General features: G+C 35.3%; 1 protein-coding gene across 1 annotated transcript in view; it reads right to left on the bottom strand.

The window, feature by feature from the left end:
* The window catches only part of mid1 (midline 1), a 637,552-nt gene extending 623,054 nt beyond the window's left edge, over positions 1-14,498 (bottom strand). The window contains exon 1 of the mRNA XM_039743637.1: positions 14,393-14,498. The gene's annotated coding sequence lies outside the window, so the exon portion shown is untranslated. The remainder of the gene's footprint in view (positions 1-14,392) is intronic.
* Positions 14,499-14,860: the final 362 nt, after the last annotated feature.

The raw sequence follows: 14,860 nt of genomic DNA, 5'->3' as shown, positions 1-14,860 counted from the left end.
ATTTTGTGGCAGTCAGTGACTAATATGGTGAAAGGTTTCACCAGAGCATTACACAAACTGTGTCAGGGCCAGTGGAATCCTCAGTGCTTAAGAACTATTTTTGTACACTGAATTGAGAAGCATCACATGCTAAGTATTAGCAGCAAAATGTTTTTAGCTCAGTTGAACTATTGCAATATATCAGCAGCATTAAGTGATTAAACACACTAAATCCAATAATAGTTAATTTTATGTTTCTCCAAATTCCTGCGTGATACGTTTAAGCTGAAATTGCATTTGTCTCCAGCATGAAGTGATCTATCACAGTTGCCAAAAATGTTTCAGGAAGCAAAACATCTGAAAACATTTGTTGTCCAGTCTAATCAAGCTGATGGTTGGCCGAAGCAAGAAATATCTCTGTATATAAAAAATCCACTATCTGTCTGTCTGTCTCTCTGCTTTTCACAAGAGAAATACTTAACGGATTTAGATTTAGGGTTTTTTTTCTAGAATTTGCTTGAACATTCCAGTTGATTTTGCCACTTATCTCATTGTGCTGTGTGTCATAGTTCACTTGCGGTAACGATTTACTTGCGCAAATTCAAGAGACACGCAGCAGGCCGAGGTGAGAGGACGGGGCCCTTCTCACTCACGTGCCAGCCTCGGGGCATGTACTCTACCTCCGCTTAACTAGCGAACGAAAGAACTACTTAATGGATTTAGATCGTGTTTTTGTTTTCTATAATTTGCTTGAACATTCCGGTTGATTTTGGGACTTCTCTAATCACGCTAAGAATCATAGTTCACTTTCAGGAGCGATATATTCGTGCTAATTTGAGACAGAGGCTGCGGGCTGAGGGAAGAAGGAAGCGTGACATCACAAGTGGGGACCCGGGCAGGGCCCTCCTCACTGTCCTGTTTCACTACTGCGTGGGCAGAGTCGCGAGGGATGGCTAGTTAAAGACAAAAACAAGAGAGCAATGTGTAAATACTAAAAATAATTACTAGAACACAATTAAAGGAAAAGTAAGTCTTAAATCAGTAACATACACAACCTCAGGATAAAAAATACAATATCTCCAAAAGAAATTACAGAAATTTATAAGGCAGCCCTACCCTAATAATTTGCACTGGATGGGTAAAAAAATTCTCTTTTAGATTTTTTGTTGGCAATACCATAAAAAGGCAACTTCTTTCCCACATGGTGGAGAGAAATGGTTAACAAAAATCAATTATTTGTCAATGAAATGTACAATAATAAATGAAAGAAACACATTAAGTTAGACAAATTTTAACGTTCGTTACCATTAGATCTTTCATGGATTATTAATCATTGCCTGTGCTAATTGTTAAAAAATTGCTGAACATGAGGCGAGATGCCCACAAGGAAGCTGATGAAATGCATTTAACATTCTAATGATGACATGGCTAGGAAATAACATGAAGGGTTTAGACGAGATTACACCAGCTCTCAGCTGCAACTAAACCAATCAGTTTTTATAGAGTCTAAAAGATTTTTTTTAAAGTTTACTTTAGAAATAGTGCAAAAGCCAAAGTGTTTCTCTTCACCATAGGGTCCACACTCATGCTTTAATCATTAGAGAAGTCTTAACAACAGAATAATGAGTAACAAGAGAGCAATAAATAATCCTTGGAGTCTACTGTCATATCAGACCATGGATATGATTTCTGGCAAAAAAGAAAAGAACTGTCAAGCAATTCCCTTAAAGCAAACTCTTCCACTTTAGCTGCCAGATGGATCTGTCTCTGATCATTGCTAAAGGAATACGGGGCTTTTATTGTATTTTATTGCGTGGCTGACAAATGTAATTGAGTACCAAATTTTGCCTTAGGACTCTGTACAAAATGAAACCTCAGCCACAATTTGCATGACTGGTACATGTATTAGACATATTGCTTACGTCAATCAACACTTCAGTTTCTTCCGAAGATCTGAATTACAATTACATCCAGATACAGAAATTCAAGTATCATCCTTATTGTCAGCCTAATTTTTTCAGTATGCTGTTACAAGAATGTATCTAATACTGATTAAACTAATATTTAATGAAGCATGACTTCGAACACACTTTTCCGATTTCATTCTTCTTTATAAACACACATGCTTGTGATTAATTTTATTATCCAAATATTGAATTTGTTTTAAAAACATAATTTGACAAAAAATCTTGTATTCCGTTAGGTCAGATTATCTCAGGGCACAACGTGAGCTACCACAGCTATGCTGATGACACACAGCTGTACTTATCAATAGCTCCTGATGACCCTGATTCTATTGATTCACTAACACAATGTCTGACTAGTATCTCAGAATGGATGAATAGTAATTTTCTCAAGTTAAATAAAGAAAACTGAAATTTTAGTGATCAGCAATCATGGATACAATGCGGCTATTAGAAATAAACTGGATACATTAGGATTAAAAGTCAAGACGGAGGTAAAAAGCTTAGGGGTGATTGTTGACTGTAATCTGAATTTTAAATCACATATTAATCAGATCATTAGGACAGCATTTTTTCACTTAAGAAACATAAGTAAAGTTAGACCTCTTATATCACTGAAAGATGCTGAGAAATTAGTTCACGCGTTTGTTTTCAGTCGACTAGATTACTGTAACGCACTCCTCTCTGGACTACCCAAAAAAGATATAAATCGTTTGCAACTAGTGCAGAATGCAGCTGCTAGAATCCTAACTAGGAAAAGAAAATCAGAACACATCACACCAGTCTTAGCGTCACTACACTGGTTACCTGTGTCATTCAGAATTGACTTTAAAATTCTGCTTATGGTTTATAAAGCCTTAAATAATCTCGCCCCATCTTATATATCGGAATGTCTGACACCTTATATTCCAAATTGTAACCTCAGATCCTCAAATGAGTGTCTCCTTAGAATTCCAAGAACAAAACTTAAAAGAAGTGGTGAGGCGGCCTTCTGCTGTTATGCACCTAAAATCTGGAATAGCCTGCCAATAGGAATTCGCCAGGCAAATACAGTAGAGCACTTTTAAACACTGCTGAAAACACATTACTTTAACATGGCCTTTTTATAACTTCATTTTAATCGTAATTTAACTTAATCCTAATACTCTGTATGTTCAATTCATCATAACAACTATTCATGGTGGCTCTAAAATCGGTACTGACCCCAACTCTCTTTTCTGTTTCTTTTTCCGGTTTCTTTGTGGTGGTGGCCTGCGCCACCTCCACCTACTCAAACCTTCATGATGCTCCAACAATGATGGACGGATTAAAAGGAAAAAGTCTACGTGACCATCATCATCATCAAGCCCTTCCGTGAGAACCCTAAATCCAAAGAGGACAGTTTCATTTATGTTAGGTAGAATGCGCAGAGGGGACTGGGCGGTCTCATGGTCTGGAATCCCTACAGATTTTATTTTTTCTCCAGCCGTCTGGAGTTTTTTTGTTTTTTCTGTCCCCCCTGGCCATTGAACCTTACTCTTATTCGATGTTAATGTTGATTTATTTTGTTTTATAATTATGTCTTTCATTTTTCTATTCTTTAATATGTAAAGCACTTTGAGCTACTGTTTGTATGAAAATGTGCTATATAAATAAATGTTGTTGTTGTTGTTATTCCTGTTGTATTGCGTTTGCCAATACATGCAGCTACCATTTTACACTTATTGTACCAGTCTAAAAAAGCCAGATGATGTTTAGAAACTTAGAAGACCTGAGCAGCACAACCTAGACAGTACCAAGTAAAATGAATGTCTTCTAGACCCACATTCACTTGAGAAACTATTGAAAAAGTGGTACCTGTAAATAAACCTCATTGCAAGTTTGGCTAAAACATTAAGTACAATTATAATCTGACAAGATGGAGTGGTGGCATGATGGCGTAAGCACTCAAGACATATTGATGTAAATGATTCTGAATGTAAGGGTAGACCAGCTTTATTTATCAAGCAATAAACTCTACTAATGGCATTAATGGAAACCCTATTGGTGTGCAGCACGGTTTTTGGATATGTGTTTTGATGTTACAGCAATTAATGCAGCAAAATATAACATAATGTTCTCACACCTATTTAATTGGGTTCGGTAATGGGGACTATAGCACATCACAACAGGCTCCAGTGTAAGACAGGATCTAATGAAGGATTTGTGCTAATCCATTACAGAGCTCACTTGTGCATCTACCCTTACTCACATTCACATCCAACACCCAACTGTAATAACTCAGTGTAGGGCAGAAAATAATTTTTATAAAAGGGATACAGGAGATAAAATGTTCTGTGATGTCTATGCCGGCAAACTGATTGAATGTCAAATAGAAAATGCAAGGCAAAAATCAAAGGTCTAAGGAAACCAAGCAAGTTTGAATACCAGAAGGCCTTTTCACTATAAACAGATTTGCAAATCAACATCTGTAACTCAGATAACTAGAAAGTCTTTCAGCTGAACTTTATACCTGTTAAGTCGTGACGTCATGGGTCATGACTTCTCGTCATCATGATTAGCAATGTGGCTGTTAACAGTATGTGCATTAAACTTAAAATGGCAATGCCCACAGAAAACAAGACATTGCAGAATAAAGATTAAAAAATGATAGCTAAATGCGAATATCATATTCATAAAAATTGGGTTTAAAACCCCTAACTGGATACATACTTATTGATTTTTAATGCAGGAGTACCCACAAGAAATTAATAATAAAACCCCCACACAGACAAGTACCCAATGCTATAGTACAAGATTAGAACCAAGGATGCCAGATCTTCTAACCACTAAACTTACCCACACTGTAAACATCAAAAAAGAATATTCATCATACATTACTTAACATGAACTGATGATTTTTTGAGGAACAAAATGTATACAGTACGTGTATTATATAGTTCGGAACTTCAGACCAAAGCTGAACAATATCAAAGCATTTAGGAAAACAATCTCACCTTACTTGTGTGATATAACCCGTATGTCAGATACACAGTCAAATGCACACAAATTTTCAAACCCATTAATTTTGGCTAAAATATGGTTAAATAAACCATAAAAATTCCCTTGAGAACAGATGGGGATTGACTCTGAAATGAAACTGACCCTTTAAATTGAAGACCTGCTCGCATATCATTGGATATCTGACATCAGATATTTTTCATAGACATTTTGATATTGTTTATTGAACATTGGTCTCCATAGAGACTCAATGTGTCAGAAACTTTGTTATCTCAGTTAAATTAAAATTACTACTAAAAATAAAAATGATCATATTTGGGTGGTGTATTCCATTGTTAACAGTTTAATATACAATATATAATCTATACATTAAACAATATTACCAAAACCAAAGTAAAATAAAACAATACAACACATCCCATGCATAACAACTAAACCACCATAATAGTCTGAATAACTGTATATCCGTGCCATTCCCTTTTATTCTTTATTTAACACTAACCACAGTACCTATCAAAGACAGGTGATAGAATAAAAAAATATTTGTTACCTCTTGCCCTTTTCTAGGTACCTTTCCTCTGTATTTGCATGTGTGAAGGTCTCTTAACTGGCTTATGGTCTCTCAAGTACTTTACTCAGACTCCTGCCCATTTTTATACTTGCCATCTTTGAAGGTGACTCTCTCAGCATGCCTCATCTGCCTTTACTCCTCCTCATGCGTCTCACTATCGCACTTTCTCTTTTGTTGAGTCACCAAAGCCATAGTGACCAACCACACCAAATCTAAACTGACCATTCAGGTTGCTCAGAAGGACAGACCTTAAGTTTTTTTTTTATATTATGTAATAGATTATTGAATTTGGTGGTGTGGGGTTGGGAACTGTGTAATATACAGCAGGATAGCAAACCAACAGTTTATCAATACAGACCAAACAAAACAGGCAGTGAAAGCCAGAGGGAATATAGCAGGCAGTTTATCACTGCAGTGTCACAATAAAGCATGAGGTAAGTACTAGCTGGCTGTGTCCCCAGAGGTCAGAGTTTGATCAGAGTTTGATCATCACTCTAAACAGCCAGTTCCATGTACCAGAACAGGACATTAATCTGTTAAACCCTCCTTGAAATTAATCACATTTAATTGAATGTTTGCATGCCGACAATTTCTCGACTTACTTTAAGCCTTTTTGAGATGACTTCCAGCAGAAAATTGGTAAGAATTTTGATGGTTCTATTAAGTTCCAAGAACAGCATTATAATATAATGATGATGCCAAACACAAGCTGTTGGTGACTAAGCCCTAAAAAAAACTTTTTTCAGGAACACTGAAATAATTAACTTTAAACAACAGCTCTTTAATACAGCAAAAGGTCACTGCCATTCATGAACACAAATGAAGCAGTGGTAGATACAATATGTGGACAGCTTCACATTAGGTAGTGCTTCTGTGTGGTAACTAAAACACACAAATGAGATCAGATCAGTCCCCTTAAAAGGCACACTTAGACTGTGCATGTTGTGATGTGCAGAATGCGAATCTCAGCCTTTTGCTATTTTCTGGTTCTTTCAGTTCTCAATAGTTTACCTGTGTCCCTCACACTACCAGTAGACTGAAATTTATCATACCACTTTAAAATTGCGCTACAAGAAAGAATACTTGCTCACAGTAGCACATTAACTTAATCTTCTTTGCACCTTTGTTACAGATTTAAATATGTAGAAGTAGACATTCAACAGCATTGATCAGTTGACCATGGCCACTGAAAATGCTTTCAGTATACACTGCACTGCTATGGCACTATATATATCTCAAACCTAATCACTCACCCTTCATAACACCATGAAAACAACACCTCCTTGTGCCACATCCATTATTTTCATATTGATATTTCACCTCACAAACATGTCTGTCATTCCCACCTCTCCTCTTTACTTACATGTGTCGTTGCTTGTCAGTCATCTCTGCTGATTGTTTCATATAGTTGTTCCTTGGGGAATATTTTTTATATTTTTGTGCCATAGGAATGAAGGCTCTCAATGATGCATCAACACTTTTGTTTTAAATATTACCTTAATAAATTCTACACTAATGAGAGGGCGTTTTTATCACTTGGATGAACTCTGCTAACTTTACTACACAATCATGTGGTGACCCTTAAGAAACATGTATGCAACCCATAGTTTAAGAAATATTGATGTAGAAAATCCATCCATCTTTACAGAATGGACCTTATCATTCACGATTAAGTGACAACTCCATCTGCAGTTGTTGTGGTGCTGTTCAACAGTCTAAAGTCAGAGGATGTAACCGCAGCATCTGCTTATCTTTATCAAAGACAGCAAATCGACTGGAAAATTCTCATTGCATGTGAGTTATCTTTGTTCTTAACATGTGACATGTCCCAAGAGTGTGGGAATTTGCAAACAAATGGCAGATCCTCTATTTCAAGAATAGCTTGGTTTGATTAACAAATTTAAATGCATGCAGGTAGCTTGTGTTTGTGCTGCCTTTTTAGATAGCAAATGACTGGAAAAATGCTGAGCCTATCAACTAGCAGCTAGTTTGGAAGATTATTATATCTTTGAACATTGCAACCCTTTCCTGAGAGATTAAATATGCAGCCTTTGTTCCAACCTCTGTAAAAAAAAGTATCTTGCAGTCCATTATTTGCTGAACACTGTGCATTCATTCTTAACTTTTCAATTTTATACTCTGTTTATTTTGGTACATGTTCCTTCTTAGTACAATAGGTCCATGCCAAACAGTAGATCAAATTAGTGTAGCATCTAGACACTACGTAACAACAACTATAGTAAAAAACACAAAAGACAACATGGAATATGGTAAATATGGGCTCATTTATTTTGATTTCAAGCACCTGTAAAAACTGGTGAATGATCCAGTTCACCCAATGGCCACAGTTTACCCAATCCTCTGGCTCTACTTCTCACTTCCACCAATTCAATAGGAAGACATTCATTTGAGGAAACAGGAGCATTCTCAAAGAAGCAAACTGCTTAACATTCCGAGCCAAATCATCCAAATGTTAAAGAAATACTGCAGTCAAAAATGATAATTTTTTTATCTGTTGTTTACCCCATGTTACTTGTAATTAAAAAAAAATCTACTCTACTACTGAACAAACACAGACAACAAAGTTCCAGGTACAACACACTTCTCTGTGGCCAACACTGAACTCACAGCAAACACTAGCAAAACGTTTAGGAAAACATCCTCAGCTTATTCGTGTTAAATAATCCATATATCAGCTTTTCAGACGTACACTCACAACATCTCAAACAAATTCATTTTGGCTAAAATATTGGTAAATAAACCACCTCTGGAAAATTGTCACATGAACAGCTGGGATTGATTCTTTTGCATGAGACTGGTTTCCTAATATTTGGGTTCTGTGATATGAAAAAATTTAAATATTTTTCATGGACATTTTGGTACTTTTTGTTGAACCTTAACCTCCATACAAGCTTATTCTGTCAGGAACTTTATTTCTGTTCTCCATAAAATATATAGGATTACAGTAATCCCTCCTCGATTGTGGGAGTTGCGTTCCAGACCTCCCCGCGATAGGTGAAAATCCGTGAAGTAGAAACCATATGTTTGTGTGGTTATTTTTATATATTTTAAGCCCTTATAAACTCTCCCACACTGTTAACATTATTAGATCCCTCTAGACATGAAATAACACCCTTTAGTCAAACGTTTAAACTGTGCTCCATGACAAGACAGAGATGACAGTTCTTTCTCACAATTAAAAGAATGCAAACATATCTTCTCTTCAAAGGAGCACCGTCAGGAGCAGAGAATGTCTGAGAGAGAGAGCGAGATAAAAAAAGTAAACAATCAAAAAATCAATACGTGCTTTTAAGTATGCAGAACCACCGCAATAAAGCGGCATTTTGTAGAGGAGTGTCTGTATCTTCTAGGCAAACAGCCTCTGTGCAAACAGCCCCTCTACTCACACCCCCTCCATCAGGCAGAGAGAGTGAGAGAGAGGGTGAGAGAGAGAGAAAAGCAAACAATCAAGCACCGTGCAGGAAGCATATCTTATATCATTGAGGAGTTTTAGTTAATATGTAATACATGCTCTGATTGGGTAGCTTCTAAGCCATCCGCCAATAGCGTCCCTTGTATGAAATCAACAGGGCAAACAAACTGAGGAAGCGTGTAGCATAAATTAAAAGACCCATTGTCCGCAGAAATCCGTGAACCAGCGAAAAATCCGTGATATATATTTAGATATGCTTAAATTTAAAATCCGCGAAGTCGAAGTGCAATATAGCGAGGGATTACTGTACATTTTTTTTCTCTGCCATTACTTCAAGAAAACATGATTATATTTGGCTTGAATATTCTTTTAGACATGGATTCCTCTGAATCTCCAGCCCTCTTCATATGTTTGCTTCTCTGTTTGTTATACTGAAGTACGTCTATGGACATGCCATAAACGAGTCTTTCATTATAGGGAAGCCGCTTGTAAAAGGCCAACCTAGCTACAACGGACGGTTTCCACAATTCGAGAGGTACAAAATGATGATTATCCACCAACCAGGTAAGGACAATTACACTGTCAAGATGTCATTATCACAACAAGACAGCTGGATCAGTGAAGGAGTGGATGTGCACACACACAAAAACACACAATGTAAATAATGTGAGTGACACATTGCTGGGAGAAATCCAACTGATTGGGAATTCTGATAAATTGAATGATCTGTGAGGAAATATTATGCCCTAAGGAAAGTCAAAAAGTATCAAAGAGCAAATCATAATTCTGAAATCGGCAAGATAAATTACCATAGATACATATAATTATCTCAAAATCTGAAAATGCTGTTATTTCAATCCAAGCAAATTACATGGAATTGTGTAAACATAAAATCAGTGACACCATGTTTTTGCCTTGAAATGTGGACAAAATCAAACATAAGGAAGCATAAGTGTTCCAAGCAGATACATCGAAAACATTATGGTATGCCACAAGGCCCCTGAGAGCCCATGGTTAGTTCCAGCAACAACTCTAATTACTGTGAAATTCTACATCAGACTTTTAGAATTTATCATATTGAAAATAGACTGAAAGCAGACCTTATCAAAGATGGCAAAATGTAGACAAAGGAACAAAATTGTTATCAAGAGGTAATATGTTTCCACATAAATAGTAATTTACCCACACTATAACCAGAATATATTCTTCTTAATTTAATGGTTTCCCACAGAAACATTTGTGGAGTACAAAGTCATTGCTGGAAAAGGCCACGGTGGACCACAGAACCCCATCCTTAATCTTATACGATATTTCAAGTTTCAAACCATCCAAATATCAATCAACAGTTTTAAGCAAAAGTCATCAGATATAAGAAACCACATGTGTATGAGAAACATTGACAAAGAGAGACACTATGATCAGTCAAACTACTTTTCAGAATCCAGGAACAGCAATCTTTTTGCATCTGGTCAGCTATCACTGAACAGCCTTCATCAGACTGGTACATCACAGAAAATGTTGCTACCTGTGCTAAAAAATAATAGAATGGTGGAGACAAGGATGTCAGCTCTGTTTGTGATGGGCAAGGTGAAACCAATCTCATACCTACTGCACCACACACTCCAAAAGACCAAAGGAAAGCAGACTCACAAGAAGCTGCTTACTACTCAAAATATTACCGGACTCTACATGCATGGTGAAGACTGCTTATAAAAGACCTTGATGCTGAAAGTTTGGACTTATAAGTATTCTTATTTTATGGAGTATGTAAAAGGTCATAATATAATATAATATAATATAACAGTTATATGCAAAATGTGTAAATAATCTGGTAACTTTGTATATAGGATGGTTTACTTATAAAATATGTACAATTTGTAGATGTGTTTATATCACATTTTATGTTGAAAGTCAATATTTGAATCGGATATTAAAATAAATGATATGACTCAAAATGAAATAGTGAGATATTTGACTGTGTTTTGTTGTAAACGTTATTCGTATGTGTATGCTTACATTTCATACTTTGAGCACTTTTATAGTGTGGTTAGATCCTCTTTGCTTATTTACCTAATTCTCTTTGGAAAGCACAGAACATAAAGACACCTTTAAAGAGATTGTGGAAAAAATGGAAGTTATGTCTCACTCTAAAGCTTTATCACAGTTTATTTAAACCCTCCACCAGCGCTTCACACTTCCTCCATTTGTGTCCTACTGATCTTCCTCTGGAACTCCTGTTCTCCAAAACTCCTTTTAATGAAGACCTCATCAGCTTCAAACTGAAACTGTGTGGCTCTTGAACAGACTAAAGTAGATGTGAACCAACTTGACAATTTCTTCAAGAAATTGAATGGAATTATGGCACCCTCTGCTGACAGGAGGTCAAAATAAAGATTTATAGCACAATGACAATTAATTTGGATGCAGAAGCAATCTCCACCTAAAGAGAAGTAACTGAACAGAATAGCTTTCAAATAAATTAGCAAAGACTGCTTTAGCATTTTTAAGAATTTACCATTACTTTGCATATCTAGAGTTGTATTTTAGCATGTCACTATAAGAGGTTATATGTTGTATAATTTACAGTGTTACAGTTGCATCAAAGTAAAACGTATGCACATTATCAAAAATAAGATTCCTTTTCCTTAAAGTAAAGTATGCTGTTTTCCTGCTCTGTGACTGGACTGATGAGCATGGAAACCAAAAGGACTCCACCTTATTTCAGATTTATGTTTAATCTATTACACATTTTGTATGTATACCTACTGTAAAATATACAGTGTGTATGTATATATAAATACAAATGTATACATACATATTCTATCTGTTCATAATGCTTTTAAAAAACTATAACTTCATAATTCCAGCTTTTCATGATAAAAGGCTTTCAGATGACTTTAAGATTTAAAAATGAATTACTATTACTTATTAAATTATTATCTTAAGTTTAAATATTCTGTGTTTGTCATTCTTGAGGGATGGTGGCTGATGATACAGCTTAAAGCATTGTCTGATTTAAGCTGTTTTTGTTCACTATAAGCAGCAAACCATTTCAAATAATCTTCTATTCAAGTAATATGGAAATTCATACTTTTTAATAGTGCATAAAATATTTACATTAGTACCGCAAGTAACTTTAATATCCACATTCATGGGATGAGTGTAACAAGATGAATGATATGATGCAAAACTGAATGATTAGCTGTTTGCCATGCTATTATAATTCGTTAATGCAGGGTTATCCTTTGTAAATGGTGAAAGTGTCAGTCACAAACTTATCAAAATATAACAAAAATCTAAAAGACCAATTAAAATGAATTAACATGGCAAATTAAATTCATAATAATACTTTACCATGTTTACCTCTACTTGGTTTAATACTGTGGTACAAGTTGAGAAATAAATAAAAAACGAAGGGTTCAATCAAGGTTTAGATTAGATTAGATTAGAAGGTTTACATCATGGATGTCACCAGCTGTCAGTCACAGACAGTGACAATCCATCAGCTTGGAATCCTGTGTGTCCTTTGTGACTCCATACAAGTCACTGAATGCTTCTCAGACTGCTATAAAGTTAGACAGACACATGCTATTTTTGGTAGACGTAACCATCCGCATTATTTTCAGGGCCACCAATGCAAATTTACTAAACATTGCTCCTTGTGCTTTCTCCTTTGCCTGTTTTTATTTCCAGCATATATTTACTAATGTTAAATTTCATTGTTAATACAGTATACTCCTTTATAATCAGAACCAGGCACAAAGACTTACAGCACATGTGTAGGACCTATAGCCGAAGAGCTAAATATAAATGCAAAAAAATGATGTTCTGTCAAAAACAATATAGGTCATTTCTTTCTTTTAAAGTAACGCAATTTGTTGTTGAAAGCAAATGAGCTTCATAGGGCAGTCTTGTCAGGACGAAATTAATCACCAGTGCATTTTGTTCTAATAGGTATGACTGGCCTTTACTGTAGTCTGACAACACTTGAAATATGTTAGCAGAAGGACTGGAAAGAGAGATGAAAAGAGTATAATTCATTAAAAATTGGCAAACAATATTTCCATTTATTTTTGAACTCTGCACCCTTTATTAATATGTTATGCCATTAAAACGGAACTACACAAGCAAAAAGGTTAAAAAGGTTACATATTTCATGTTAGGACTTTTATGTTATTATCCACCAGATAACAAGTACATGACATACACCGTGTGTGATCTAAAGCTAGTGAGCAGCTGCCTAGTTTGATCTGGACAAGACCATTCTGCATGAGAGGGTCCCATGACAAGCTGTGACCAGCCATCACAAATTACCAGCGTGAGACGTTCATATAAATACAACGATATCTGCAGACAGACACAAAGAAGACTTTTGGTTTAGGTAGTGCTTATCCTTAATTTCATTTGTACAACTTATTAGTGTCTCAAAATAAAATAAAAGAAAATTGAAAACTCTTAAGGAATAACATTTTATAGATTAGAACATTTTTTTTAATTTAAAGAGGACACCTTATTTTTTCCCAAAATTAATCTTCTAGGTATTAAACAACAACAAAACTTTCAAGAAAAGCTATCACTGAAAAATAAATAAGAAAGCAGTAGATGGATACATAAGTAGTATATCATGACAAGTACATATTGATAAGCATCCATTAATAAAGAAATTATTAAAACAATACAAAAAAATCTAATGATACAAAAACAATATTTGTATTTGAATGAAGACTATTCAGCTAAGTAACCTTCAAACTATTAAAACAGAAAAAGGTATCTGTGTTTTATTCCAAATCACAATGCAATCTGTAGAAAGAATTTGTATCTATTTATAATGTGTTGCAAGAAGTATCATGGAATAAATGGCATAGAATAAAAAGTAGCATCTTTGTCAGAATAAAACAGTGTACACAAATGTGTCAGCCTTTAAGAAGATTTCTAGAATGTGTTTTGTAACTTAAAGAATTCCGAAAATGAACCTTGCTATGTTTTCATGGTTATCTTTCATTATTTTAGTTTTTTTTTTCATTTTGTTTGTTTATTTATAGTCACATGTTTTTGCCATATGAAGAATATTCTTGGTCATGAGAAATTGCATTGCTAATTGAAACAAAACAGATTCTGTGTTTCATTTAAACCTTGCATCTGGATTTCATCAATGATAAGAAAGTAGTTTACATTGAAATCTTTGCCAAACATGCCTTTATGAGAGAGCCTGATGCCACAACATTTAAAACACAAACAAAGGATAATAAAAATGCTCAGTCTTATATATATATATATATATATATATATATATATATATATATATATATATATATATATATATATATATATATATATATATATATAAAATGAATGCACTGTTTCTGTAATGCAGCCCAGGTAAGGGCATAGCCTCAATCATTCAAAGTTTACTGAGAGTACTTAAACCCAGCAAAGTGCTGGCATTCATTCAAACGAATTCCCTACCTGCTTCGCCATTGTTCCTGACTTCTTTCAAGCTCTCTCTGTAAAACCTAAGGCTAAAGAAGACGTTTCACTCAATCCAGTCCAGTTTTTGGGGAAGCCAGATGTGTCTCTGCTCTCTCCTCTGCAGCAGTTCTGCTGTGCTAAGCTGCCCAGTCTTTTGTACACTCCCCCTCTGTAGGGTGTGTACATGCCTCTCTCTCATTCCCACACTCTTCTCAGTCTAACAGGTTTCCTCAGAAAGGTAAGCATATCTTTAATGTGCTGCCAGAAGCCTGGATGGAGGTCTTTGCCTTTAACCCTCAAAGTGGTAAAAGACATAATGGATGCAAAATTTCCATGCCATTATTAACATTTATGTGGCATGTCATATTAAAAGGTTTCACAGATGAAATATCCTACCGAGTTCAAGTGGCAAAAGAAAAGATGAATGCAAAATTATTGCACCCGGGCATAAAATTTATGTGGAGT

Source organism: Polypterus senegalus, chromosome 2 (genome assembly GCF_016835505.1).
Source record: "Polypterus senegalus isolate Bchr_013 chromosome 2, ASM1683550v1, whole genome shotgun sequence".
Lineage (NCBI taxonomy): Eukaryota > Metazoa > Chordata > Cladistia > Polypteriformes > Polypteridae > Polypterus > Polypterus senegalus.
The sequence above is the reverse complement of the archived record's forward strand: the minus strand, read 5'-3'. Positions and strand labels throughout refer to the sequence as shown.